The sequence below is a fragment of the Lissotriton helveticus genome, chromosome 12, assembly GCF_964261635.1.
Source record: "Lissotriton helveticus chromosome 12, aLisHel1.1, whole genome shotgun sequence".
NCBI classification, from domain to species: domain Eukaryota; kingdom Metazoa; phylum Chordata; class Amphibia; order Caudata; family Salamandridae; genus Lissotriton; species Lissotriton helveticus.
This window is the reverse complement of record NC_136073.1, coordinates 490533188-490560037: the sequence shown is the minus strand read 5'-3', so window position 1 is coordinate 490560037 and position 26850 is coordinate 490533188.

Genomic DNA, 26850 nt, shown 5'->3' with positions numbered 1-26850 from the left:
CTGTTTCTTATCAATTATTTGCATGAAATAGGACATGTGAGATACTGGCAAACCAAATTTCGCACTAAAAGCTCAATTTTGCCAAATTTGCATGACATTTTGTAAAGGGGAGGATTGTTTGTTTGCACCTCGAGAAAGAACTTGTGCTAAATTTCCCACTTATAAGAGCAATATAAGTCATATATTTAGCAATGCCTGTAAACCAGCACTTGGTGGGACAGAACCTCTTAGAACAAACAATATTGGAATTGAAAATCTTAGTCTGTGCCTTATGTGTGTTTAGCAAACACAGATATGTAGGGTAACGCATATAAAGTGCAGATTGGAATGACTCTAATCGCGCCTGTCATTGTGGATTGCAAAGGGTTTCTTTAACGCAGAGATCAGTGAAATTAATTTAAAAAAATGATCTTCTTACAATATCTTGATATCTCGTTCTCCTTCAGGTGGTGCTTTTGAGCAGCTCTGAACTGTTCTCGTGCTAAACTATGCATCGTGCTGAATTCTTCATTTTCACTTACGTTTATGTGCCAACATAATACTTCTTTTTCGATATTACCGAGATGAAATTGCTTAGTGTGTTTTAACACACATTATAACAACCTCTTAAGGCAAAAAGCACATTCATGCAAATGAGATATGGAAAGAAAAACAATGCCCTGCGCTTTCCTCTCACTTGAGAATTCACTGCGGGGAAGACGGCATTGTCCTTTTGCAGTTCACATTATTTTGAACTTACAGTATCAGCATCTTTTACAATTTATTCATGACAATTTAATATAATCTGTGCATTAACCTTTCAAAACACTATGAAGGGACAGGCTTGGGGAGATGACAGGATGTAAAATTAGTGACTCGCTTGAAAATGTTTGTCCTCTCCGAGTGTAGGGACATTGTCTCTCAGGCACTCGATAAAAACAGTTAATTATCTTTTAAACCTGCTAATCCCACTCACGCCCTTTATCTCCACGAATTATCAGAATTTTGAGAAATGACACTCTGTTTATTTTGTGCGCGTGTCACAGGATGAAGACTACGCTGTATATTTAGCAGTGTAGCCATCCTTTTTGGCCAGATATTACGCGTGGCGCTTGCAAATTAGCATTTTTTAGGCTTCACGTTTAGGAAATTGTAAAAAAAAAAAAAATAGAGGAAGGTGAAACGTCTCTCATTTTGAACTCTTTTCTTTTTAAACTCCGATATTTAACTCATTCAGTTTTCAGAAATGGCAACATCTGTTAGAATCTTAAATATATTTGAATAAAGTACTCAAATGTGTATTACTGCAGAGAATTTTGATAATTTAAGAAAGCTAAGGCTGTTTAGACTGGTACCATTTAGTTATATCAGATCAAACGGACACAATTATTGATTTCCTCTGATAGAACATTTTGAAGCACACGAAGTGACATTTACGTTTCATATTGTAATGAGCACAAAGCAGTTGTTGTATCATCTGGTGAGTGGCTTTAATGTACCCTAGCATTTCCTTCTGTTTACAGGGCACATCTGTGCCATCCGTCGCTGCATTGTTTATATCTTCCCAGAGACAGCCATTAGATTGGCAGTGCAATTCAGCTTCATTTTTATCGTCATCTATAATGTCGATGCTGAAATGAAGGGAGAACTTTACCACGTGTTACCGCTGCTCAATTTGTTCAGTAGCAACTAAATAATAAACGTTTTAATGAAATGCCTTTCGCTGCATAAAATTGCATATTAAAATGCTTCCATTTGAGAATGCCGTCAAAATCTTATCATTCCACTGTTCAAACAAAAAGGAATCACCTCAGGGCCTGATTACGAGTCAGAGGGAGTGGTATTCCCTGGCGGGGCACTGTTTTGCCTGAACAAGAATTCCCCACTGTCCCCGCTTTAAGTTTTCCAATGTGTGGGAACAAAAGGCTGGCTTTACTGCAGTGCCGGCTTTAGTGCTGGTGGCGCCCAGGGCTACAATCTTTGTCGGCACCCCCTAGTAACCTCCTTCTACCACCCGGGAAGACTGCAGCTTATGTCTCCAGAGCCCCTCTCCCAAACATATTTAATTTCTAGCTCGCCTCATACACAGTGGTGTAACAGTAGACCCCGCAGCCCTCACGAGCTCCAAGGGTCCCTCTTCGGCACCGTGCATGGGCAGTGGGCAGGGCTGGACTGGCAGTAATGGGCATTGAGTATTTGCCAGGAAGGCTGGGAGGGTGGGGGATGGTTTTGGAGCAGTGGGGCCTGGTTTTGGAGCTGTGGGGGCTAGTTTTGTTACTGGGGCCGGATTTGCAGAGATGGTGCAATATCTGCCCCCTGTAACAAAAGCAGTAATGGTTTTGTTAAGCAGAGTGCTTCATGCAGTGCTTCACACTTGCAGCCCCCCCCCCCACTTTAGGTGGGAGCCGGTCCATCAAAATTGCCAGGGCTGCTTTGGGTTCCGAATCTAGCCCTAGCATCGGGCCCCTGGCCTGAGAGCTCCTGACTGGGACTCGGGCAATGGGGGGGTCTTCTCTGTACTTTACAGGGGTGCCCCCTCAAGTTCTGGTATGCCACTGCTCACACCATCATTTTATTGTTTGAATTTGTTTATTGAGTTTTAACATTTCAGGTACCATTAAGCAGAGCTTCTTATTTAGTATTACACACCTATATATACTTGCATAGCTTTGACTAGCAGTTTTGTACTGGCATTTGACTTTATACATAGTTGTTACATATGCGTATTACATTCCTGATGTTACATGCCTATTGATTCAGTCTGTATGGATCATATGCTTCCTGTGGTACACCTGTGAACATGTGCACCTGGTTTGGGAGTTATTCCTGCCTTCGCTATTGTTGAGGGCGTAATGTAATGTACCGGTGATAGGTTTACGCTTTCTATCAATTGGTACTGATGCCATAACTGCCAGGTTGCATCCCTGACACATAGCTTTGGTATTTAACCAGGGTGATAACGAGGGGGTTAGCAGGGGGAGTGCAGGCGGGGGAGGTCATTCTTTGATAGTTTGTGACAATCAGGTGGTTCTTGGCTGTGTGTGCAGCGGGATGTGTCCGTTACACCTGAGTTATCTTGGGGTTGTAGTAGTGGTGCTAACTGTGTGATGCTCTCCCTAAAATGTGTTCGGCCCGACTCGGTGTGCCTGTCTGCCGACTTCAACTAGATAGTGGATGCTGTCTGGGGTGGGGATGTCGCGGATGGCTCTTCCAGTGTGGTTTGTTCTTTGAATTGATGTAACAGTTGTGCCCATTCCGGATATGTGGTGCTTACGTGTTCCTTTCACCTCCTCGGCCCGTAGCACTTCCTCCTCAGCCGCACACCATTTCTTAACCGCACCCACCCAGGACTCCATTGGGGATCTCTCCGTGACTCACTAATACATGGCTGTTGCTCTCTTTGCCAGTAGCAGAGAAAGGGACATGAACCGCATCTGTACCTTTTCTGTTTTTCGTCTCCAGAACACACCCAGTGCACATGCTGCCCATGAGTTCACTTCTGTAATGTTCGTTGTTTTATGCAGCACCTCGTGTATGCAGTCCCAGTACTGTTGTATTGTGGGGCACCCCCAGAACATGTGTCTAAAGTCCGCTTCGGGAGCCTGACATCAGGGGTATAGGAACTGTGTGTCAGGGTAGAAGCGTTGAAGGCGCCCTGGCGTCAGATATGCCCTGTGTAAAATGTTAATTTGTATGTTTTAAATTGTGCATTTCTAGACACCTTTTTGGTATTCTATGGCCTGTTCCCATTCTTTGTCGTGCAGCGGCCGGCCTATCTCCTCCTCCCATGTCTGTCTTAGCGAGATTAACGGTTTGTGTATAAGTTCCTGGATGGCTTTGTACAGCCATGTAACTAAGTGTCTGCCCGCCCCCATGTGCAGTATTGTGTGTATTACTGGATGCGTCGGTGGTTCCTCTTCGGCTGGGTCCCAATATGGGCAGCTGCTGGCTATAATTTGCCTGCGTATTAGAAATTACCCTGGGGGAAGGTTATACTCCTCCGCAAACTGATTGTAGGGTCGTAGTTGCCCACCTTCATAAAGGGATTCCATTTCGGTTAGTGAGAAGTCAGTCCACACTCGTAGGGCTTGGGCTGTGTAGTATTTCTCCTTTTTAGGCAACTCTATCAATGGGAGTAGCGGGGAGTATGGGGGTCTCTCTGGACATGCGATGAATCCTCAGCATGCAGGTGCGGGCTATCGACACCTGGAGTGGGTAGGTGCACTTGGGTTTAGTGCCCGGTAGCAACATGCGCCAGATTGCCGGTAAGGGTATGTGCCCCGTGTAGGAGGATGTTTCTCCCATTTGGCGTTCTGCAGTCCAGTGCGAGAGCCATTGTGGTTGGGCCACTAGAAACTACGCCTCAAAGGCTGGAGCTCCCAGTCCCCCCGGTCCTTTGGCAGGAGTAATTTAGATAGGACTACCCTATGTCTGCCCTTGCCCCAGATTACGGAAATGAGCAGTGTGTCCAATTCTTGAAAAATAATGTGAGGAGGAATGACTGGAAGGTTATCAAAGTGATACAGTAAGCTTGGGACTATGATCATTTTAGCTAACGCCAATCGCCCGATTGGGGTTAGAGGCAGCGTCTTCCAGAAGCCCACTGCTGACCTTATCCCTGCCAGTGCCTTGCGGTGGTTCCCTTCATACATGTTACTAGGGGAGTGGTACAATCGTACTCCTAAGTACCTAGGTGCTTCCACGCTCCAGGCGATTCTCTGGTCTACTACTGTAATGTCAAGGGGGGCTAGGTGAAGGCTTAGTGGGTAGACTGTAGATTTGTCCCAGTTCACTCTGAGGCTTGAGACGTTTGCAAATTCCATTATTGTCGTCCAGATCGGGGTCAGATCGGTGGTAATGCCGCACACATACAATAGCAGGACGTCCGCATATAATGATACAGTGTGAACTGTACCTGCTATCGGGATACCCCATACCTCCCCCTCTCGCCTTAAGCGGATCACTAGGGGTTCTACTGCCAAAGGGAACAGTAGTGGGGAGAGGGGACAACACTGTCGTGGGCCCATCTTTATCGGAAATGGGTCTGAGAAGTACTTTTCCAGTCGTAACCTCGATGTAAGATTTGTGTATTATAGTTGTGTGTACGCCAGTATGGTCGGGCCTACTTTAATCCATCGGAGAACTGAGAACATGTACGGCCATAGGAGTGTGTTGAAGGTCTTTTCTAAATCAAGGATCAGACACGCCGCTCTTGGAAACTGGGGGCTCGCTCCATCCTGCAAATTAAATATTCTGCATAGGTGCTGGGACATGCTTCGTCCCAGCACAAACCCACACTGATCCAGGTGGATAAGTGGCAGGAGGATTTGGGAGTACTGCTCTGCCAGTATTTTTCCCAGTATTTTACAATCTGCATTTAGCAATGTTATGGGTCTGTACAAGGTTGGGAGCTTCGTGTCCCGATTCGGTTTTGGGAACATCACCAGGATGGATTCTGTAAGGGATCCCAGCAATTCACCCTGCTCCAGTGCGTCCTCCTACATGCCTACCATCCAGGGTACCAGCTGGCTTGAGAATGTGCAATAGTATTCTAGTGGGAAACCGTCTGTTCCTGGGGCTTTATTACGCGCTAGGGCACGGATTGCCTGAGAGACGCTTGCGGCAACAACCTTTTTGTTCAGGGTTTCCCTGTCTGCTGCCGGGACGCATGGTATGCCTAGTGTGCTCAGAAATTGTTCTATCGCCTGCTCACTACATGGCGCAGGGTTCGGGTAGACCCTCGAGTAAAAGTCACGAGAAATTTGTAGCATTTCTACCTGTGAATGACGGAGAATACCTGCCTGATCCACTAATTTGGTGACCGGTTTTATCTCTGTGTCCTGTCGTGCCAACCAGGCCAGAAGTGTCCCCACCGTGTCACCCTCTCTATACGCCCTGGCCGCATGTGCCCTAAAATTGTATTTGCGTAAATCTCTTGATGTCTCTGCATAGGCCGTTATGGCTGTCACTATTTAGGCTGTGGTAGCATTATTCACGTCTGCGTCTTTGGTTAGTGTCGCCAGTGTGGCCTCTGCTCGCTGTAATGCCTGTTAAAGTGTTTTCCAGACCCCCAATATCGGCTGTATGCATTGCCCTCTAGTGACTACATTAAACGCATCCCACTTCAGCGACCTAGACTCTGCCGTGTTGGCATTTATTGTGAAATAATCCCGGATACTGTTCTCCTGGAAATGGCAAAACACTTGATCTGTAAGGCACTCTCGCAGTAATTTCCATATGGGCACCGATGAATGGGGGGGTTTCCATCTGAGGGTTATTGTGTGAGCATCCCGGTCTGACAGAACACGGCCCAGATAATCGGAGTGTTGGACTTTTGGAAGCAGTGACGTGAAGCAGAGTAACCTGTCAAGTCTCACTCGTAAATTGTTGGGGATTGAGTGAAATGAGTAGTCTGGTGTCTGGATTCCGGGCACACCAAGCATCCACCAATGCCCACTGCGTCACCCATTCCTTATTTTGCTCCATTTGCCTATGCACTGGGAAATGTGTCGGTGTGGTGGTGGGATCTATCTAAGCGTAGATCTAATGTGCAATTGTAGTCGCCCCCTAGGAGCCACATTGTGGGTATATAGTGGGCAAAATCCCATTGAGATGTCCCTAGAATTTGTCTTGTCCTACATTGGAGGCATATATACTTACTAGAAGTATTAGATGTCCTTCTAATAGCCCCCCCAACAGGGTGTATCGGCCCTCTTTATCAACCGTGCGGTTGGTTTCTAGAAAGTGAAACCATGGCCGGAGCCATAGCAGGGTACCTCGGGCAAAGGCAGAGTAAGTGGTGGCACATATAGTTTCCCGCCATTTCTTGTGCAGGCGGTCTACCGCCCAGCTGTCAGATGTGTTTCCTGCAACATAGCCATCTGCGCTTGCTGTCTCTTGATATATGAATAGATGGAGTATCGTTTGCTCACCGTATGCATTCCCCTGACATTAATTGTAATTATTTTAATGTCCGTGTGTGTAGCTTTGCTAGTCATTTGATACTGTCTTTGGGAGTGGTGCCCTCTTCCCTGGGGACGTGTCTATGCCTGGTGTCCCCCTCTCCTCTTGCCAGTCGCCTTTATGTGGTGGACCTGCCTGCCTGCATACTGTTCTTGGGAATAACTGGGTAAGTCGTTTAAGGGAGGGATTGCACCTACGAAACAGGGAATTCCCCCAACCAAGGGGACCTGTCGCCCCGGGGCAATAAGTCCAAACTAAAGATTATGTTTGTACTCTAGTTCGTTAACTGGGGGGTCGTGGTCACTTTCTGCTAGTATCTGTAGTTTGCATGGCCCGTCGCAGTCTGTTAATATGGATGTGATGCCAGTCGGGTCCCTCCTCCCCCAATATGGTATGCCTGTTGGGTGGGTGTTGCGCCCTCACAGCTCTCCACCCATTGAGACCTATAATCTCTTTTTACCATTTCAAGGTCCGTTTACTGTGCACTTGGTAGATGTTGATTGTCCTGGGGGGGGTCTTTACTTTACTTTGTGCCAGTCTTTAGACGACCATATCCGCAGTCTGTGTAGTTACCTTTGGCAGGGTAATTGAACCATCTCAGGATCACACCATCATAATCACATTACACAGAGAGAATCAATCATATGTGTGTAAATTAATCTATTGGAAATGTCATGTAAGATCACAAAGACTACAAGGTGTAAGAATCACATCATCCATACTAGTAGGCAGTATATTTTAGGAGTGTTTGGCCAGGCGAAGCAGAAACCCGGGATTTCAAACGTTACACAGTAGCCAGCTTTGGCTCTACTAATAAGGAATTATTTTAACTCAAGCAAAACCTTATTAGCAACTTTAGAATAACGAAAGACTCATGGAAAAACATACGTTTCTAACCGATGTCTTGCTGTTTGCATGCAGCTCTTTGTTCATGAGTTCATAACTCACTGTGCCATACAACGATTGTAACATACACAGTGTAAGCATTAAAAGGATCTCTGTGACCAAAGCAGTAACCCCAGAGCTATCTACATAAAATACAATTATGTGTTCTGCATTCTACATGTGTTTTGCAGCAGTTACATTAACCCTCTGCACTAGTCAAAACTGCAACTAGACAAAACTCTGATCTCCCTCCAGCAGGTACATTAATCACTGGAATTATCTTGGCGTTTTTATTACTGCCTCAAAATTGCTGTGGGCACACAGAACTCAGCAGCAGGTGCTCTTAACACCATGAGACATTTCAAAATTCAGCGCCCTCGAGCATCGGCTTCTGGTGCAGTGGCACCAGCCACACCGCCTTGGAGCCGCCCTGTTTTACTAGCCAAAATCGCACGAGGCTTTGGCTGCAAAAGCAGCATACCCTCGTCCTCTGGTCCCTGAAATCTTTTTTTAGGCTTGGTGGGGAAAATGCAGCTCACCCCCTGCTAAAACTATTCTTCCCTTTCCCTTCTCTACCCTCCCAAACACCCTCCATCCTCTCTTGTCCCGCAGGGAAGACACTGCCTGCATTTAACAGCTATTCAGATCAGGTGGTAATGGGATTTTTATACCCTTGTGTTAGAACTGGGATCTCTAGTTGGCAGAGGTAGGCACCACTGTCCAAATAGGGACCCTTGCTTCTAGTTAGGGTAAGAAGGATGCACTCTTTAGATAACCCCTGCTCACCCCCTTGGTAGCTTGGCATGAGCAGTCTGGCTTATCAAAGGCAATGTGCTAAGTATTTGTACCAATGCTCACGGTAACACAGTGAAAACACCAAAAATTGACTCCACAACAGTTTAGAAAAATAAAGGTATTTTAATCTAAACCACACAAGACCAAAACAACAAAAATCCAACATTCACAGTTCAAGAATATGGTTTCAAATGAGTTCTTAAGGTTGCGTTAAAATAATCCACAGCTGCGTCACGTTTTAGCCAACAGTACTTTTAGATGCGATAAAAAGTTCCAAGTGAAAGCTGTAGCATTAAAAAGCAAGCGATGCGTCACTCCTGAGACCCTGGGGAGGCGATGCAACAACCCCGCTGGACGTAGCGGGCATCTTGTGGTGACTCCGGCCTATATGGGGAGGGATGCAATACCTTGCGTGGATTCCGGTGCACAGGTTTCGGTGGAAGGGGCTCACAAAAGGTACGATGCGACAATCTTCAGGGCGGCGACGATGCGCGGCTCAGCGGCGATCTTCTCCTCTCGCGGCCCCTCGATGCGATGGCTCTGCAACAACTCTCACAGTGACGTGAAGCGGTCCGCAAGCAAGCGGTGCGACGATCTCGCCCTGTGACTACAGGCTCTGCGACGATACTTGCAGCGATGGTAATCTTCCCGCATCGGACTAGTGCGTCCCGCAAACTAAGGATGCGCTGACTCTGGCAGCGGCAACAGGTGCTGCGACGATCTCAGCCTTCGTAGCGGCGGGAATTTCCTCGCACTGATGGGGATGCGCTCCGCAAGCGAGCGATGCGTTAAAACTTGCAGAAAGTCTTGGTTTCCAACTCCCCAACACAGGTACAACTTCCAGAGGCACCACAACAAGCCCAAGCATTCTAGGAAGGACAGAACTCTCTCAGCAGAGTTCAGGGAAGCTGGGGGTGAAGTCTTTTTGTTCCTGGGACTTCTTAACAGGGAGCCAGCTCTTCTTCAGGCCCTTGGAGATTCCTTCAAGCAAGGGGACACAGAACAAAGCAAAGTCCTTCCCCTCTCCTTGGCAGCAAAGCAACTGCAGGTCAGTCCAGCAAAGCAACAGCAGGACAGTCTTCCTTCTTCAGTCTTCCAGATTTCTCCTTGGCAGAGGTTCCTTCATGATTCCAGGATGATCTAAAGTTCAGTGGTCTGGGGTCCTGTACTTATACCCAAAAAAAGTATTTGTTCCCTTTGTGCAGGAGGGCTCTGAGCCTGGTACAAACCAGTTCTGGAGCACTCTGTTTACATGACTCCTTCTTTCCTTTCACAGTGCAGAGCAGAAACATCAGACGCCCCACAGGTGGTAGAGCCAGCATTGTGGAGGGAAAGCACAGCCCTGGAGCACTTTGTTGACATGATTCCTTCTCTCCTTTCACAGTGCAGGGCAGAGACATTGGACGCACCACAGGGGGTGGAGCCAGCACTGTGGGGGGCAGGCACAGTCCTATTCAGGTCCAGGTGCAACTCCTCCTTCCCATCTAGATGCAGATCTCTCTATTCACCACTGGGCGGACTCATTCTGTCTCCTGGATTCCCCCAGCCCTGTCACTCGCAAACCAGACAGTCAATTCACAAACAGCCAAAGGCAAACAGAAAGGTCAGACAAGAAAGCTGCCACTTTCTAAAAGTACCGCTTTCAAACACAGGATTTAAAAAACATCCTTCCTAAAAGATGTGTTATTAAATTCTGAGTTCAAGGATACCAGACTTTAATTTTCTATCTTGCTCCTATGGGAAGATATGCAGGTAAACATTATACTCAGCATTCCCCAATATGGCCTATGGGCAAGATAGCACTCTCAATAGTGAAAAACGAAAATGGCTGTAATTCACTACCAGAGCCTGTCACACACACCAGTACATGCTCTACCTTTCATATACACTGCACCCTGCCCAAGGGGGTACCTAGGGCCTTCTTTAGGGGTGTCCAATGTGTACAGAAAGGGAAGGGTTAGGCCTGGCCAGTGTGGACACTGGCCAGGGCAGCATGGCAGTTAGCAACTGCACACAGGCACTGCGGTGGCAGGCCTGAGACACCATTTTAGAGCTACTAGAGTGGGTGGCACAACCAGTGCTGCAGGCCCACTAGTAGCAGTTGAATCACCAGCCCTGGCACACTCAGTGCACTTTACTAGGGACTTCCTGGTAAAACAAATATGCCAATCATGGATAACCAATCACAATAACAATTTACACAGAGAGCATATGCGCTTTAGCACTGATCAGCAGTGGTAAAGTGCCCAGAGTCCTATTGCCAACAACCACAGGTCCGGAAAAACAAGGGAGGAAGAAGCAAAAAGTTTGGGGATAACCCTGCAAAAAGGACCATTTCCAACACCTCGGAATTGGGAATTCCACGTGGAATTCTGCACTGTAATTCCATGTCTGCACAGATATTCCCTCTTCCGGGTGGCCTAATTTGTAATAACTGGAATACAAGCAGAGATGCTATCTGCGAAAGGTAATTCCAGCTTCTGGGAATCTTCACATGGAATTCTGTCTAACTCATAATTAGGACCTCAGTGTAAAGCTTGAAATAGCACATACCAGACCAGGAATGGAACTCAGAATGCAGTACATAGCTGCTTAGTACAGTTCCATCAGAACACATGAGCTATACATAGCATTATGTGAGATAAAGCTAGCAACATTTGTAGACTTTTTGACCCGATTTTGTTTAACTTTGTAAAGTTTGCAAAGTTTGAAAAATAAAAAAGTACACAATTCTGCATTTTGATATGGCAAAGATACACTAATTCACCCAACATTAGCAAAAATGCTTTTAAGACCAGCATCTGCTTTCTGGAGAAGAAAGGAGTGGAGTGCAGAGCATGGGCTACGCCAAGTTCTCCAAAAATCACGTTGGTGCTAGCAGGCTACACAGGCCTCTCAAGAAGTGTTTAGATATTCTCATATTCTGTTTTTGACAATGCTGCTCAGCTCATCTTATCTCTATGATAATTTGACAACATTGCTTGTGACTTAGTGAACTTAAGTTGGTTTCCCATGAAAGATAGATCATTGTTTAAGACTCTATGACAAACATTACTCCCTTTGAGCTCAAAATCTGACAAGAGACTCATAAACAACTCATCAGCCCAGCAATATAGAAAGGATTGAGGGGCAAGTGTCTTTGTCTTCAAGGCTCATCCCATTTGTGCAACCTCCCCACACCTTTAGGTCCAAGTTACATACAAACTTTTGCAAAGGGCTTATACATTTTTATCTTCTCCATTCTACTGGTATATAACCTTTTTTTAGCCAGTGTAACTGCATCACCTAGAAAGCTACTCAGACACCTGTGAACTACTCTCACTATCAATGAACATGTTTGGCAAGGGTACATCATTGTATGACTATCATATCAATGCTTCATATAGTCATGTAGGTGGTATCATAGACAATAGAATATAGTAGCACTTCCCGCTTAACCTATAGACATTTATCAATAAACTTGAACCTCAAGTGGAGAGACCGAGAAAACCTTTACATATTGATTTCGTTTAGCATGATGTTTTATTTCAATTTTACTAATTTGAACTAAACCTTTGTATTCATTCATTAAAAGACTATATACAGCACTTAAAACATGTACATGAATTTGCAACACTATTACATTAAATACAAATTCATAAATAATCTGATACATAACAATCCAAAAATAGATCACCCCGCTCATCATATCATTCACTCATACACAATCGCCCATGCACTCCATATTCACATATACTTCAACACATAGAAACAGTGAATATTGTACACCGTTCCAACGGAGACCATTCTTCTTTAGCCTCCATTTGTGTGTAATGGACTGGGTTTACTATAAATTGGCCAGCACCCATTTAGATGGACCTCAAATATTTTCGACCACCTTCTTCAGGACCTAACACTTTTTAAAAATCTTAGCTCACCCATAAAGACAATGGGGTATCTTGACTTCTGAGTCTATTCTATTGTAGGCTACAGCCACATTGCCTGGGACTTCCGAAAAATATCATGTACTTGAGGATTCATGTTCCTGTTTTGAATGCTGTATATATATATATATATATATATTACCTACTGGCGGTCGCCAGTAGGTAGTTATAGTTAGGACCTAGTTTCCATAGGAAATCCTCAACATTCTATTTGGATTAACTTTGGCCCTGGTGGATGAATCTTTGCGAATTTCTCAAAGAAGATGGCTCGGTCCGCTGCGCTCCTTCCCTGAAAGTTTGGGGGGGATTGGTGAAGTGGGGGCTGAGATAAAAGGGGGGACCCAAAACGTGTTTTCTCCATGTTATTTTCCATAGGACGTTTAGACACGGCTACAGGTCGAACGGCTGAATGAATTTATAAGAAATTTGGCAAAACTGTAGAGTCCGGCTCGCAGATGACGCTTTTTTTGGAATGGTGTAAATCTGTTCAGTAGTTGCTGAGAAAATTAAAGTTAAAGTCAATTATATATCTATAAGCGCGTACGGGTGCGCGCACTCAAGCGGCTGCGCGCGAGCGGAATTTTTTTTTGCTGCGTGACGTCTGTTAACGTTCGATTCAAAGGAAATCAGGAAGTGTTGACCGCCATTTTGTCACTGCGAGTAAATATATTGTCATTTCAAAGCGTTGGAACATGGAAAGGGGAGAAGGTAGAGATTGTTTTGCTGCATAGGTTCTCTCAGGGTGTGCAGTAAGGCCCTTAAACGCGAAAATATATATATATATATTTTTTTTTAAAGTTGCGGGGTGCGCGCACTCGGGCGCGCACTCCTATTTACAAGAGTGTGAAAATGGAGATAAATCAGAAGTTTGAGTGCTTTGATATAAGGTGGCTCTGAAAAGAGCCCTTGTGTTAATTGAGTTTTTTCTGCATTTATAAGTAAGTACCGATGCAGAGTCTGATGTTGCAGAGGAAGATTCTGTTTCCCTCATCCATGAAATGAACACCATCTGTCCTATAGATGTCTTGCATGTGGTAACGCAAGTTGTTGTGGTAAATAGAACCCATGCTATAATCTCTGAAGAAAGCAGAAACAGATTTATTTACATATCTCCTTGCTTTCTCAATTTGTGCACAATGTTGATTGGACCAATTCCATTTCTGTCTTTGGCATATATTGGAATATACCAAGGCAGTTCGAGGAAAAAGTGTCATCAATTGTCGAAAGGTGTCTTTTAGAAGCATTTCCAGACCTACCCCAGTCAATGTGCCTAGATCGTTCCCACCACAGTGCACAATTATAAGGTCCGGTTCTGGGAGATGCATAAAAGTTTTCACCAATGGTATTAATTGGTGACATCTTAATCCTCTTTGCCCAATCCACGTTATCTGCACATTTGGTAAATCAAGGTTGGAAATTCGTCTGCTTGCTGCATATTTTCCACTCCAGTGAATATAGCTGTGTCCTAAAAGCCAAACCTTCATTTTCAAGGCAGATGCATTTGTACTCTGATGGGTTCTGGAAGTGGAATGGCAGTTAGAAGCTGAAAGTCAGGACAAAAAAATGGATGAAGCTTGGTGTGGTTGAAAAACGAAAAATGATTGGTTGATTCTAATACGTGAAGATTGAAGACTACGTTGCATGTTAATGTTATGTAAAAGAAAAAGTAGTATTGGGTGTGAAAAAAATGACATGTAACAGAGCTGTGGATAGGCAGGTGTTTCTGGAGGGAGAACAGTGTTGTTAGTTTGCTGTAGAACGTTGAGATATGAACTTTTTTGACCTGTGCCTTCAGCCAGGTGCAGAATGAGGTGTTACCATGGAAACAGCCAGAGATGGCAGTGGGTGATGGGTGACTTTTATGTGACATTGAAAATATTGTGAGGGACAACCAACTGAAATGTAAATTTGAATACAAAATTTTGCGGGAGGAAATATGATTGGCTGAAGAGACATATATGAGTCTGTATTGACTGGATATCTGTGCCATTGAATTTTGGTTGCAGTGATAGCAGCATAATTGAGACTTCCGTCAAACGAATATCTATTTTGTGACTGTCACTGTTGTATAAGCATGAGCGAAAAATCCGCTCCGATCGCGGATTTTGCGGATTTTCGGTAAATCCGCGATCCGCGAACTCTCGCGAATTTACCGAAAATCCGCAATTCGCGAGCGGCGGATTCCCGGTCAAAAGTTCACGCCTTGCTGCTCTGTAACTGATTTACGATGGCGCCAGCAAGCTGCCAGCGCCATCCTAAAGTTACTTAATTAGCTTCAGCAGGAAGCTCTAATAGATAAGATAAAGCAGGGGCTCGAGCGCCTGCTTTATGTTACCAATTAGAGCTTCCTGTTGAAGCTAATTTAGTAACTATTTTAGGATGGCGCTGGCAGCTTGCCGGCGCCATCGTAAATTAGTTACAAAAAAACGGTGGTGTCTTCGTCAATAAATATGAAGGGCAGGGTTCATTCTGGCACGACGGTCCTGGCACAAAAATTACACCTCTTTGAACAAACTTTTCCGTGTTCCAAAAGAGTCAGAGCATGTCAGTTAGTTTGTTATTTGCAGGCTGAATTGAGACTATTTTTAAGCATAATTGCCCATGTGTACTAAAGTATTTTCCCCAAGCCCAACCTTTTGATGCTTGCTGCACTAAATGCCAAACAATGCTGCTGTTTTGGAAAAATACTTACATCATGTAGTCACAATTTCCAATGTGAATGGGATTAGGAACAAGAAAAATAACATACATGCAAAATGGCCCATTTTAAGAATAGGGTTTGGGGGGCAGCTGTCCTTGGGAGCTGTGCCCCGGGGGATATTGGTGGATGGGACAGCCAAAGCTACATTTGGGCTTGTCGATATAACCAGCAAGTTTCATCGTATCAGCCACCATTTTGGGAAAAGTGGCATTGTGGCCCCAGTAAAATTTGTTAGGCGCATTGAGGAGAATGATGGCAGACGATTCAGGCGGGAAGCCATGCGCCTACTGGCAGAGGCAGGACACATAGATTTTATTACATCGAGACGCATGTAGTGACATGCCCGGTGTGGCGTGCTGAGGGAGAAGCAGCAGTTTTCTCGTGCTCTGATGAGCCGCTGGCTAAGGTAAGCAATAGGGGCCGTTCGAGAGCAAGGAGAGATCCCCAAGGACAGCGTGTGGCACATACGGTGTGAGAGACACTGCACGTAGGTCCTCGTTGGAATTTATAGTATCGCGGGCATACAATGAGCAATTGGAGGAGGCTGCATGGGAGACAGCCTCCTCTCATGAGATGAACAAGAAGGGAAGGTGAATTGAGGGAAGCTTTAATTCAGTGACTCATTCATCAGCCCAAAAACAATCCTGAGCGTTGTGGAGGCTGGGCAGTTGTGCCTTCTTCCCAAATATACCGTCGAAAATCAGCTGTGACGCTGGATACAGGCCTTTGCATCTTTGACCTTCACGAGCGCAACCCCCGGGCTGTTCTGTGACCAGGAGCTTCTGTTTCTACATCTGTTGCTCCGATCAGTCTCTGACCTTTTATACACACAAGAGGCATGTGCACTCGCATGGAAGCCCCGTCCGTTTGGCCCCGCCCACACACTCGAGGTGTGCACCGTGTTCCCGCCATTTACCCACTATGATGGGCAGATCACTCAAGGGACCCCTGCGCCCTTCGGCGCGATTGCATAGCAACACACACCTGGTCGCTGTTGACAACTCTCGGGCACTTTCGGTAGCTGTAGTGTAGTAAAAGCACTATACATTTACCCAACGAGGTAGCACTTACTGATTATCCAGTAAAGCCCCGCCCCCAAATCCGCCAATCCGCCGATCCGCAAAATCCGCGGATTTTGCGGATCCACGATCCGTGAATCCGCAAATTCGTGAATCGTGGATCCGCAAAATCCGCCCATGCTTACTGTTGTACATCGTACAAAGCATTGGTAAAGGTAAGTCTGTAACTGTTTGTTTTGTCATGTACCGTAAAATATGGTTTACTCACAAACAATGATTGATTTTCCTCATAGTTTGAAACTAAACTCATTTTTGTCTGTCATAATGTGTTGTATTTCTAAAACTATTTTTAATTTAAATGTGAAATATGAAATATAAAATATGTTTAATATAAAGAGTAATTATTTGTGTGATTTTGAAGCCTTTATATATAATGAGAGAAGTTGTTTATGAAGTAAAATGATATTAGCAGAGAGACAGATAATGCAGATAGAGAGAGAAATGGTAAATTACATGTGATACAGTCGTGAAAAAATGTTAATGGTTAATGAATTCGTAAACTTTCTGTCACACGACAAAATTAGAGTGCGGTTTCTGGACGCGGCCTGCATTGGTGGGTGTAGGGTGAGAGGGGCAGGTGGTTGAGTGAAATAAAAAGAAAAGTTGATATATTACATGTGATACCGTCTTGAAAAAGTGGTAATGTTTAATGAATTCTTAAAGTTTCTGTCAGACGACAAAATTATAGTGCGGTTTGTGGCCGCGGCCTGCATTGGTGGGCGTAGGGTGAGAAGGGCAGGTGGTCGAATAAAATAAAATGAAAAGTTGGTACAATACATGTGATACGGTCTTGAAAAAGTGGTAATGCTTAATGAATTCTTAAAGTTTGTGTCAGACGACAAAATTATAGTGCGGTTTGTGGCCGCGGCCTGCGATGGTGGGCGTAGGGTGAGAAGGGCAGGTGGTCGAGTAAAATAAAATGAAAATTTTTGACCATGAGGTTGTACACAGATTTGTGCAGTAAATGTGTTCATAAATTGAGGTACCAAACGGAGTATAAAAATATCTCTCTCACTCCTGCTGTTTGACTGCATCTTTATCTCTCTTCTGTTTTCCGTCTCCGTTGCCCTGTGTTATCTTATTGTGTGTGTGTCTGTCTGTGTCTGCCTTCAGTCCGGGCTGAGGAACTTTGCTGTGGAGGCACACACAGATAGTCGCATCAAAGTAGTTGGAACGTTTTAAAAAAACTATTTATATAATTGAAATGCTTTTTTGAAGCGCTAGTGAATGTTTTCTTTCAGAATTACCGCTCGGTTGTTTCCATAGAGCAGAGGGTATGTTGTATTTCACTACTTAGTGCCTCTGCATGTGCACTCTGTTCTCTGGTGGCTGGCGGAGAAGTGTTTGTTATTGTGGAGATTAAAGCGTGATAAGGAGTGAAATACGACATAGCGTCTGGTCTGTAGAAGCGAGGGAGCAGTGATTAACACTGAGTGGAGCAGAACTGCGACGGTGCTTGAGAAGAGTAATAAATTCTTTTTTTACAGAGGTACAACTGTCTGCATGGTGCGCGACCTACTAAGAAAGGGTTCATGGGCTGTTAGAGGGCTGTGGGTTCTAGTATGAGTAAATCAGGTCGACAAAAGAAAATATTAAGTTAGTACAGCTGAAGTTACGTGGAACACATGAATACTGTTTCAGTATACAATCATTTTAGTTGAGATTATGGATTAAAAGAGAGAACGTGTATATTTGAAATGTTTATTCAGAAATGCACTGTTTTCAAGGCAAGTTTTTAATCTAATACGAGTAGAGACATTGCAAAAAACAAAGTCATCGGTATAGTCAGTAGTACATAGAATACAAACGGTATAGTTGATGAAAAATGAATATGGTTTTGCAAAATTAATTATACACTCTTATGAGGAAGTATATTATATTTTAATAAATGGAAGAAGGTCTCTGGCCTTTCAGTTTAGGAACGATACATGAAAATGCTTGTGGTTAGACATTTTGGGGGTCATTAGGATGGCGGATTTCCCGCATACTCCGGGCCGGCGGAAGCCACCGCCGGCCCGGAGTATGCGGGAAATCCGCCGAGGAGACCTGAAAGACCCACCGCCAAATCAGGATGGCTGGTGGGTCTCCCAATCCGTCCGCCGCTTTTCCGCCGCGGTCGGAAGGCGACCATGGCGGAAAAGCAATAACATGGCTGGCGGTGTCTATCAGACACCGCCAGCCATATTAGGATGCAGGGTGAGTCATGCTTTTCCGCGGCGGCTTTTCCGCCGTGGAAAAGCATACGGACAGTCACTTTGGGGGCCCGTTGCGGGCCCCCTGGGTGAAGGTTGCGTGGGGGGTGCACATGGGGGGTACCTATGGTACCCCCCTGCCCTTGCGTGCACGAAGCGGCAGGCACCGCGCGGTGCCTACCGCTTTGTGCATGCAAATGCACACCTTTCGTTTTTTGCATTGCGGCGGATGCTGCTTCAAGCAGCATCCGCCGCAATGTAAAACATACAGGATGTGACCGCCAGGGTGGCGGTCACATCCTAATTGCTATGGAGGGACCGCCGCTGCCCATGCGGACGGTCCCTCCAACTCAGGGGTGGCGGACGGACGCAAGTCCGTCCGCCATCCTAATCGGCCCCTATGTCTTTATCAATCAGCTCTCTGTATGCGAAGCACTATCACGTTTCTGTTATGCTATTGTGTAAGGGAAAAAAAACGCGCCAAAATGGACAAAATCGCGAGAGGTGCATGTATGTAATCAAAATATTTCAGTTTATGGAAAATTAAATGATCAGAGGTGTCTGAGGCGGAATTAAGCAGTTCAAATGCGAAATGGCGTTTACAGTTATAAAAAACTCATTCTATATTTACACATTAATTAGGGCACATGTAGCATATATTAGCGAGTTTTGGTTCGAGTACGTTTGAAATAACATAAGATAAGATATACAATAGAATTGTTGAGATTAGACTTTAATAAAAAATAAAGTTCAAAATCGAGTAGCTGAAGAAAAAAAATTTAGTCCACATAAAAGATCAAAATTTAACCAGTAGGAAATCATAATTTCCACTGTTAGTAAAGCCAATAGGTCTGTTCATGTTAAGAAAGTATCCAAGAAAACGTGAAAAATATAGGGAGGCAAAACGAAATGTGGACGTCAATGGCTTGCATAACAGTCAACCCAGGATTGTATAGGCGAAGTAGGCAGCAACTGCTTCTAACAGGAAGTCACTGTTATGATCCGAAAACATGTCAGCCATCCAATTGAAAAGAGGAAAGCAGCATTCATGATCTGTTATTACTGGAGCCTCTAGTACCATCAGAGGACAGCTCGGTGGGTTTTCAATGTAGCTGTCTGTCAGGAAATCTTGCACCGCTGCGAATATATCCCAATGACCCAGAACTCCTTGTATCGCTGCAAAGGCCATAATCCCTCCGTTGCAACAAAGTTGTTCATGATCAATTAACGGATTCATGAGATGATTGTAATTCACTTCAGGAGGTACCAAGTTGCAGGGACATAAGTCCAGGGCCCACATGAAATCACAGCTCAGGCAATGAAATACAGGCTGCACACAGGTGAAATAGGAATATCGAAATGATAATCGATATGAAGTATTCAGAGTCGAGAGTGCTAAGATGCCGTAGTAGTCAAGCATCTTCTGGCGAAATAGTTCTAAGTGTTCCGGCTTGTTTGCGAAGACAGGAGGGACATCCATTTTGAAATAAACGAGATGGGAACACAAACGTCGCAGCACTGGCAGTTCAACAGGAAGTCCACAGAAATAGGTCGCAGAGCATGGAGTGAATAGTAGCAGAATGACTTGATATAATTTTTGGCAGTCCGGTCAATAAACCATTGGTTAGTAGTTATAAAAAAAATAGCGTGTCTTGAAGTGGAGGATGTGTTTAAAATTTATTTATTTATTTATTTATTTTAAGGTTTTATAGAGCGCGTAGTAACCCTAGAGCATCCCAGCGCTAGAACCAGAACTCAGGAGAGGTCAGAATCGAAGGGGGGGGATTTAAGGAAAGAGAAAGGTTTTCAAGGCCTTCCTGAATTGGAGAAGATTAGGTTCAGTTCTCAGTCTCCGAGGAAGGTTGTTCCAGTGTTTGGCCGTGTGGACCGAGAAGCGGCGTCCTCCGGACCGGGCCTTTTTGACTCTGGGAACAGTGATGAAGTTCTCTCCGCCTGAGCGGAGGACCCTACTCGCATTGTAAGGGATGATGAAATCCTTGAGGATGGGTGGGCCTTTGTCATGGAGGGTCTTATGGGCCAGACAGAGGGCCTTGAAAGCCACCCTTTCTCTGACTGGGAGCCAATGCAGGAGCTTCAAGGCTGGCTTTGCCGAGGATCTGGCGGGGGTGTCGGTAAGTAGGCGGGCCGCGGCGTTTTGGACTTTCTGCAGGGTATTGAGGGTGGCTTCGGGGGCACCCAGGTAGATTGCGTTGCAGTAGTCCAGCCTCGCCATAATGAGGCCCTGAATCAGGAGTTTCTTGGAGGTAGCGGGGAGCAGGGGGAAGACCTTTCTGCAGGCCCTAAGGAGTCCAAAGCAGATTCCTGCCGTTTTTTTGGCCTGTGATCTGAAGCTCAGGTCCTTTTCGAGCCATACGCCCAGGCTCTTGACCTCCTCCTTCGGTGTAGGGGGGTCACCTAAACAGACGGGCCAGATGTCAGGCGGCAGGGAGGGCTCTTTATGTCCGAGCAGCAGGATCTCGGTCTTGGACCCGTTCAGTTTCAGTGCCGAGGAGTTCATCCAGTTATGAATTTCCGAGAGACAGCTGTGAAGGTCGGGTGGGGATTGGTGCGGGTGTGAGAGGGTTACCACCAGCTGGGTGTCGTCGGCGTAGTTGATAATCGAGACGCCGAACGGGTTGACCAGTTTCTCCAGCAGGGACATATACACGTTAAATAACGTAGGGCTAAGGGATGAGCCCTGCGGTACTCCACAACGGAGGGGGATTGCGGGGGAGTGGCTGTCATTCTCCCAGACTTGGAAGGAGCATCCGTCTAGGAAAGATTTTAGCCACTTCAAGGCCGTGCCCCTTACTCCGATGTCTCCCAGTCGTTGGATTAGGGTGTGGTGGCTCACAGTGTCGAAGGCCGCACTGAGGTCCAGGAGGATCACTGCCACTGATCCTCCCGTGTCCAGAATGCTTCTGGCCTTCTCCACTGCTGCCAGGAGAGCTGTGTCAGTGCCCTGTCCTGGACGAAACCCTGTCTGGGAGGTCCCGAGTAGGTTGTTGCTCTCAAGGAATAGTGATAGTTTTTTATTCACTAGCTTCTCCGTGATCTTGCTATTTCCTGGGAGGAGGGAGATAGGTCTGTAGTTGGCTAGGTCCAGGGGGTCTAGAGAGGGTTTCTTTAAAAGGCCTTTGACCACTGCCGCCTTCCAGCTAGGAGGGACTAGACCCTGCGAGAGGGAGGAATTAATGAGGGACGTGGGGGGGGGAGGATGGTGCTAGACACTTTTTTCAGAAAACGGAGGGGGGCGGGATCGCGAGGAGAGCCACTTTTAATTGTAGCCAATGTCGCGGCTACCTCTTCCGTAGACACTGGGCCAAAGGTGTCCAGAAAGGGTAGGTTGCCATCAGGGGAGTGAGGGCAGTAAATGGGAGATTTAGAAGGATCCCCGCCCAGGTTGTCAGCCGTGATTGGGGGTAGGTCCGCGAGAATTTTTTGGATTTTCTCGTCGAAGAAGGTGGAAAGTTTAATGCATTTGCTTTCCGCTGCTTTGGGGTCCAGAGGTTTTACTGGGGGGTCTGGGGCCTGGAGGAGTTCCTTAAGGACGGCAAAGGTTTCATGTGCCGAGCAGGAGGCGTTTTTAATTCTATCTTCGTAGAAGGCGCTTTTAGTATTGAGGAGTTCCGTTTTATAGGATTTTAAAGAGGCCCGAAATATATCTTTTTTGTCTGCCTTTTTATCTTTCCTCCATAAGCGTTCGTTCCTCTTACATTCCTTCCGTAGTAAGTTTAATTCGGGGGTGTACCAGGGGCAAGGGGTGACTCTCTTGGTACGTTTGAGGGTGCTGGATTTCGGGAGGATGTCGTCCAGAGATTGGGAGATCCATGTGTTAAATTTGGTGTCAGCAGTGATAGTGTCTTGAGAGGGGGGAGGGGTATCTTCACTTAGTTTAGCTGCCCATTCCTCTGGGACCAGTTTATGCCAGCGTCTAATAAGGGTTCTGAATTTAGGAGGTTGAGGTGGAGGGATGTTAATGTGCCATTCGAAGGGGACCAGGAAGTGGTCGGTCCAAGGGAGGGGGACGTGGGGGCGAGTGCTCAGATCTTGGATGTTAGTGAATATGGGATCGAGTAGCTGTCCTTTGTCGTGAGTCGCCTGTGCGTTTTTTAGGCCGAGGCCCATAGAGGAAAGATCTTGTAGGAGTTCTACAGCCTGTTTGTCGACCGGGTCCAGGAAGTGGATATTGAGGTCCCCCAGTAGGAGATAGCTGGAGGAAGTCGTGCAATCCATGGTGATGTGGTCAGTGAGTTTGCTAGGAAAATCGGTGAGTTGGCCAGGGGGGCGATATACAAGCATTCCCGACAGGGATGTTACTGGGGAGATTTGGATGGAGAAGTGGCAGCTTTCACAACCTTTGATGTTACCATCCGAGATTCTACAGGAGAACACGTCCTTAGATATTATGGCTTGGCCGCCTCCTCTACCAACTGGTCTATTCAATGAGCAGATTTGATAGCCCGGAGGGAGTGCTAGGACTATATCAGGGCCATTGTTGTGAGTAAGCCATGTTTCAGTGAGAAACAGAATGTCCATAGCGTGGTTTAGAATCAAGAGGTTAATTTCATGCGCATGTTTAGCGAGCGATCTGCAGTTGAGGAGGCCTAGTTGTAGTCCGCCTGGTGCCGAGTCTGTGCCAGGAGGGTTGCAGAAACTGCAGCCGGTAAAAGGATTGTCGCCCGAATAGGTGTAATTGCAGAGGGGGTGTTTTTGTGTGTTCAGGGCCAGGAGCCTGTCCCGGGTGTAGTTCGGGCATTTCGTGACAGAAATGGGCAGAGTAACTGGGCCCGGGTCCGGCTGGGCCCGGACGGGCCCAGACGGGCTTGCCTTTGGCGCGCCTTCGGCGCGCTGACGGCGCGCCCGCTGCGCCCGTCCGCTGCGCGTCCGAATGCGGCACATGATTTTATACCGACAGGGGGGCGTGGCCAAAAGTAGTGGGCGTGGCCTGTAATCAGGCTCACTCGCTAATGGCGGTGAAGGAGACTTTCTTCCCCGTGGCAGCGTTTAGGTCGGCTGCACGGGTGTTTTCAGAGTCTAGGTTAAGGGAGTCACCTCAGTAAATTGTAAAGGAAGGCCACTCTTTTATAAGGAATGGTGTCGTCTGTGAATATTAGCTAAGTGAAAGATATGTTCGCGAACAGATGCTACGCTAACTTGTTTTTGTGACAATAAGGCTGTTGTTCATGTCTTGTGATTCAAGGCCGGAATTCGCTGCCAGATGAAAACATCAAGGTTCACATGCGTGGGGTAGATAAACTACATTCTTAAAGGGAAGCAAATGCAGAGTGATTTTTACCGCGTAAGCTTTGTCGTTTAAAAAGTCATAGTGATTTTCATTATACGTAAAAAATAATATCACTGATGAAGAATGCAAAAAAATCGTTATAATAATAGGCACTGGTGTATTTTTGGAAAGATATGCAACATTACAGGGATTCCACTTAAATAAGTCATGTAATTGAAAGTGCCTGCATGTGGACGACTAAATATATGTTTAGGCGTTTAATATGCAGCTTTGAAAAAAAACGTGCGTTTGTTTTAAAAATGAAATGTAAAGGTTTAGAGCAGGAGTTTCCAAAGCGGTCGTGGAGGGCTAGATGCATGGCAGATAAAAAAAATTACTACATGTTTTTCAATGGGGTTATCTTAAACATATGGGGGCATATTATGAAGCAATAGCGATAATTATCGCTATTGCTTGGTTGGAGACAAAAATGTACCGCTGCGCTGCGGTAATTTTTATCGCAGATAAACCTTGGTATTACCAAGGTTTATCGCAAATGCGATAAAAAACGGCCGCAATGCATGATTATCGCTGAAAAGTCAGCGATATTTATGCATTACCGAGCTAATGCTCTTAGCCATGTTATCCACCTCCCATTGGATAACATGGCTAAGAACTGCTCAGGGCAGGTGTTAGCTTTTGGAGATATTCGCGCCTAGCACGAATATCTTCAAAAGTTGGTAATAGGAGATAGCGATGTTAGCGACTGTTTCCAGTCGCTAACATCTTGGCACGCCCACTTTGCATGTCATTAGTGATAAATATCACTGACATGCAAAGTGGGGCCCAAGATGGACGCTATCTCCTACTAGCTGTCGCTAACTGGTGTTAGCGACAGCTAGGTAATAGGGAGATAATTTTATCTCCGCTTTCTTGGCTTTTAAAGCCAAACAAGCGGAGATAAACCCCCTTGATAATATGCCCCTCGTTTCTTTATCTACTGTGTAGTTTTTCTGCATGTTGCCTATTCTTTGATTTTTACTGTTGCTGTGTCTTACACATTTTCCAGGGGCGGGTATAGGGTCATGGCAGCCCTGGGCAGGGAGCGTAGGTAGGGGGCTCTGTAACAGGGGGTTTGGGCGGGGCGGAGCGTGCAGCCCACTGAAGAGGGGTGGGTGGATCAAGGTGTTTGGAAGTGGAACAGAGGCAGAGCACGCCAAATTCCTGCCATGGTCCGCTACGTAAATATGTATGCATCCTTAGAGGATTATTATATTAAGGATATATATTAATATGGTGGCTCCTGGGGTTTGGTGGTTCTGTGCAGGTGTACTGCTTGCATATGCCCATGGTTGGCCCTGTATTTTCTGTCTATGCACTTGTTCTCCGTCACATGGGCTTTTAGTTATGAAGGCCTTGTGTCGCTGGTGCATGAGTTTTAACATGGGAAAAAGTGATATATCTGTGGCGCAATGGTTTCATAAATGAGACATTTTGTATCTTATTGTAATGATAGAGAATCTTGGGGAATTTATCTGTTATGCCTGTTCTTTGCTATAATGGCTCTATGTTGTGTAAGAAATAAGTCTGTAATAAGTTAATTAAATTTTATTATTTTCTTTTTTACAGTGTTTGGTGCTGAAAAGCAACAACGTGCCTTCTGAATTACAGAATTTGAGTAATTATATTCTTTTTTTCAGGTGAGTTGGTATTTTTGCATAGGCAATTTTTTTGGGTGCACATGAAAATAATGGAGAAGATTTTTTTAAATGTTTGTAAAATTTCATTTTGGAATATGATTTTATCTTGAATTATTCACATGGGTTGTATCTGCTTATACTAGATATGTATTTTGAGATATTCTCCACTGACAGTTGAAATTATCTTTTAATGGGCTTGGTGCATGTGTTCTTTTTGATGGAGTTCAGATTTACGGATCATTGGAGTATAATTCTTTCATGTTTCCATTACTTAAATCTTGTGAAGTGCTCATGATTTTTGAAATCTTGTTGCATTATGTTTGGCAGTTTTTCTCCTTTATTTACAAAGAGGTATTATGATATGGTTCTAGGTGTGATGGGTATCTTTCCTGCATATCTGTGATTATACTATGTATTGGCATTGTTTTACATATTCATGCAGAGGTTTATTATGAGGTTGTTCTTCATGCTTGGTATGACATTTTGTATATGCTATGACTTTTACATGGTGAGTATGCTGTTGAAACATAAAAGGAACTGCCTCTGTGAGAAGTAGTAATCTGTTAAGTGAATGCTATGGTTTGTATAGTGTGAGCCTTCTCTTCAGAGTGCATATAGTTTACATAGCTCTTTGTACTGGTGAACTGAAAAAATGGGTCTCTAAAAATTAATTCTACAGATTATCAATATTTGTGATATCTAGAAAATCTAAAAAGAAATTTTACAGTAAAATTTCTTTTAACAACAGTAATTATTTATTGGAAAAAAAAGATCAGTGTTAATGTTTAGGGTTATATTGCCAATTTCTTTTCAAAAGAAGAGGAACGTGATATCTTAAAATATATAGAGTTAATAAGTTAGAAATTATAAAAATATATGTAGTTTAAAAATTAGTAAAGGTATTTTTAAGTTATACATTTATGAAAAAAGATATAATTTAGTCTCTATATTTTTTTAAAAGGATACAGAAGAATAAACTGAGTCTAGTTATGGAGAATTCCTCAGAAGAGAAACAAATTCATTTTGAAATCATTAACGAAGTGATGGAGGAAATTTTAGACGCAGTCTTTCAAGAGGAAATAGATGAAAAAAATTATTTTATGGACATGTCTTTAGACTCCGCTTACTTAGAGATGGTTGAAGGAGATGAGGACTTTGGACTTGAAGAAGTCCCTGATGATATAATGGTGGAAGTTCTACAAAATTATGAAGATTTCAATAAATACATTTTTTTTGATAGTAAAGCATTCTTGAAGACAGTTTTCTTGTCCTATTCATCGTTGATGTGCTTTAGGAGAGTGATAAGACATGTTTTCATGAAGTGTAAAAGAGATTGTAGTAAAAAAGATTAAAACATCTACGATGACCCATAGTTCTTGAAAAAAGTGTACTGTTTGTATGCTTTA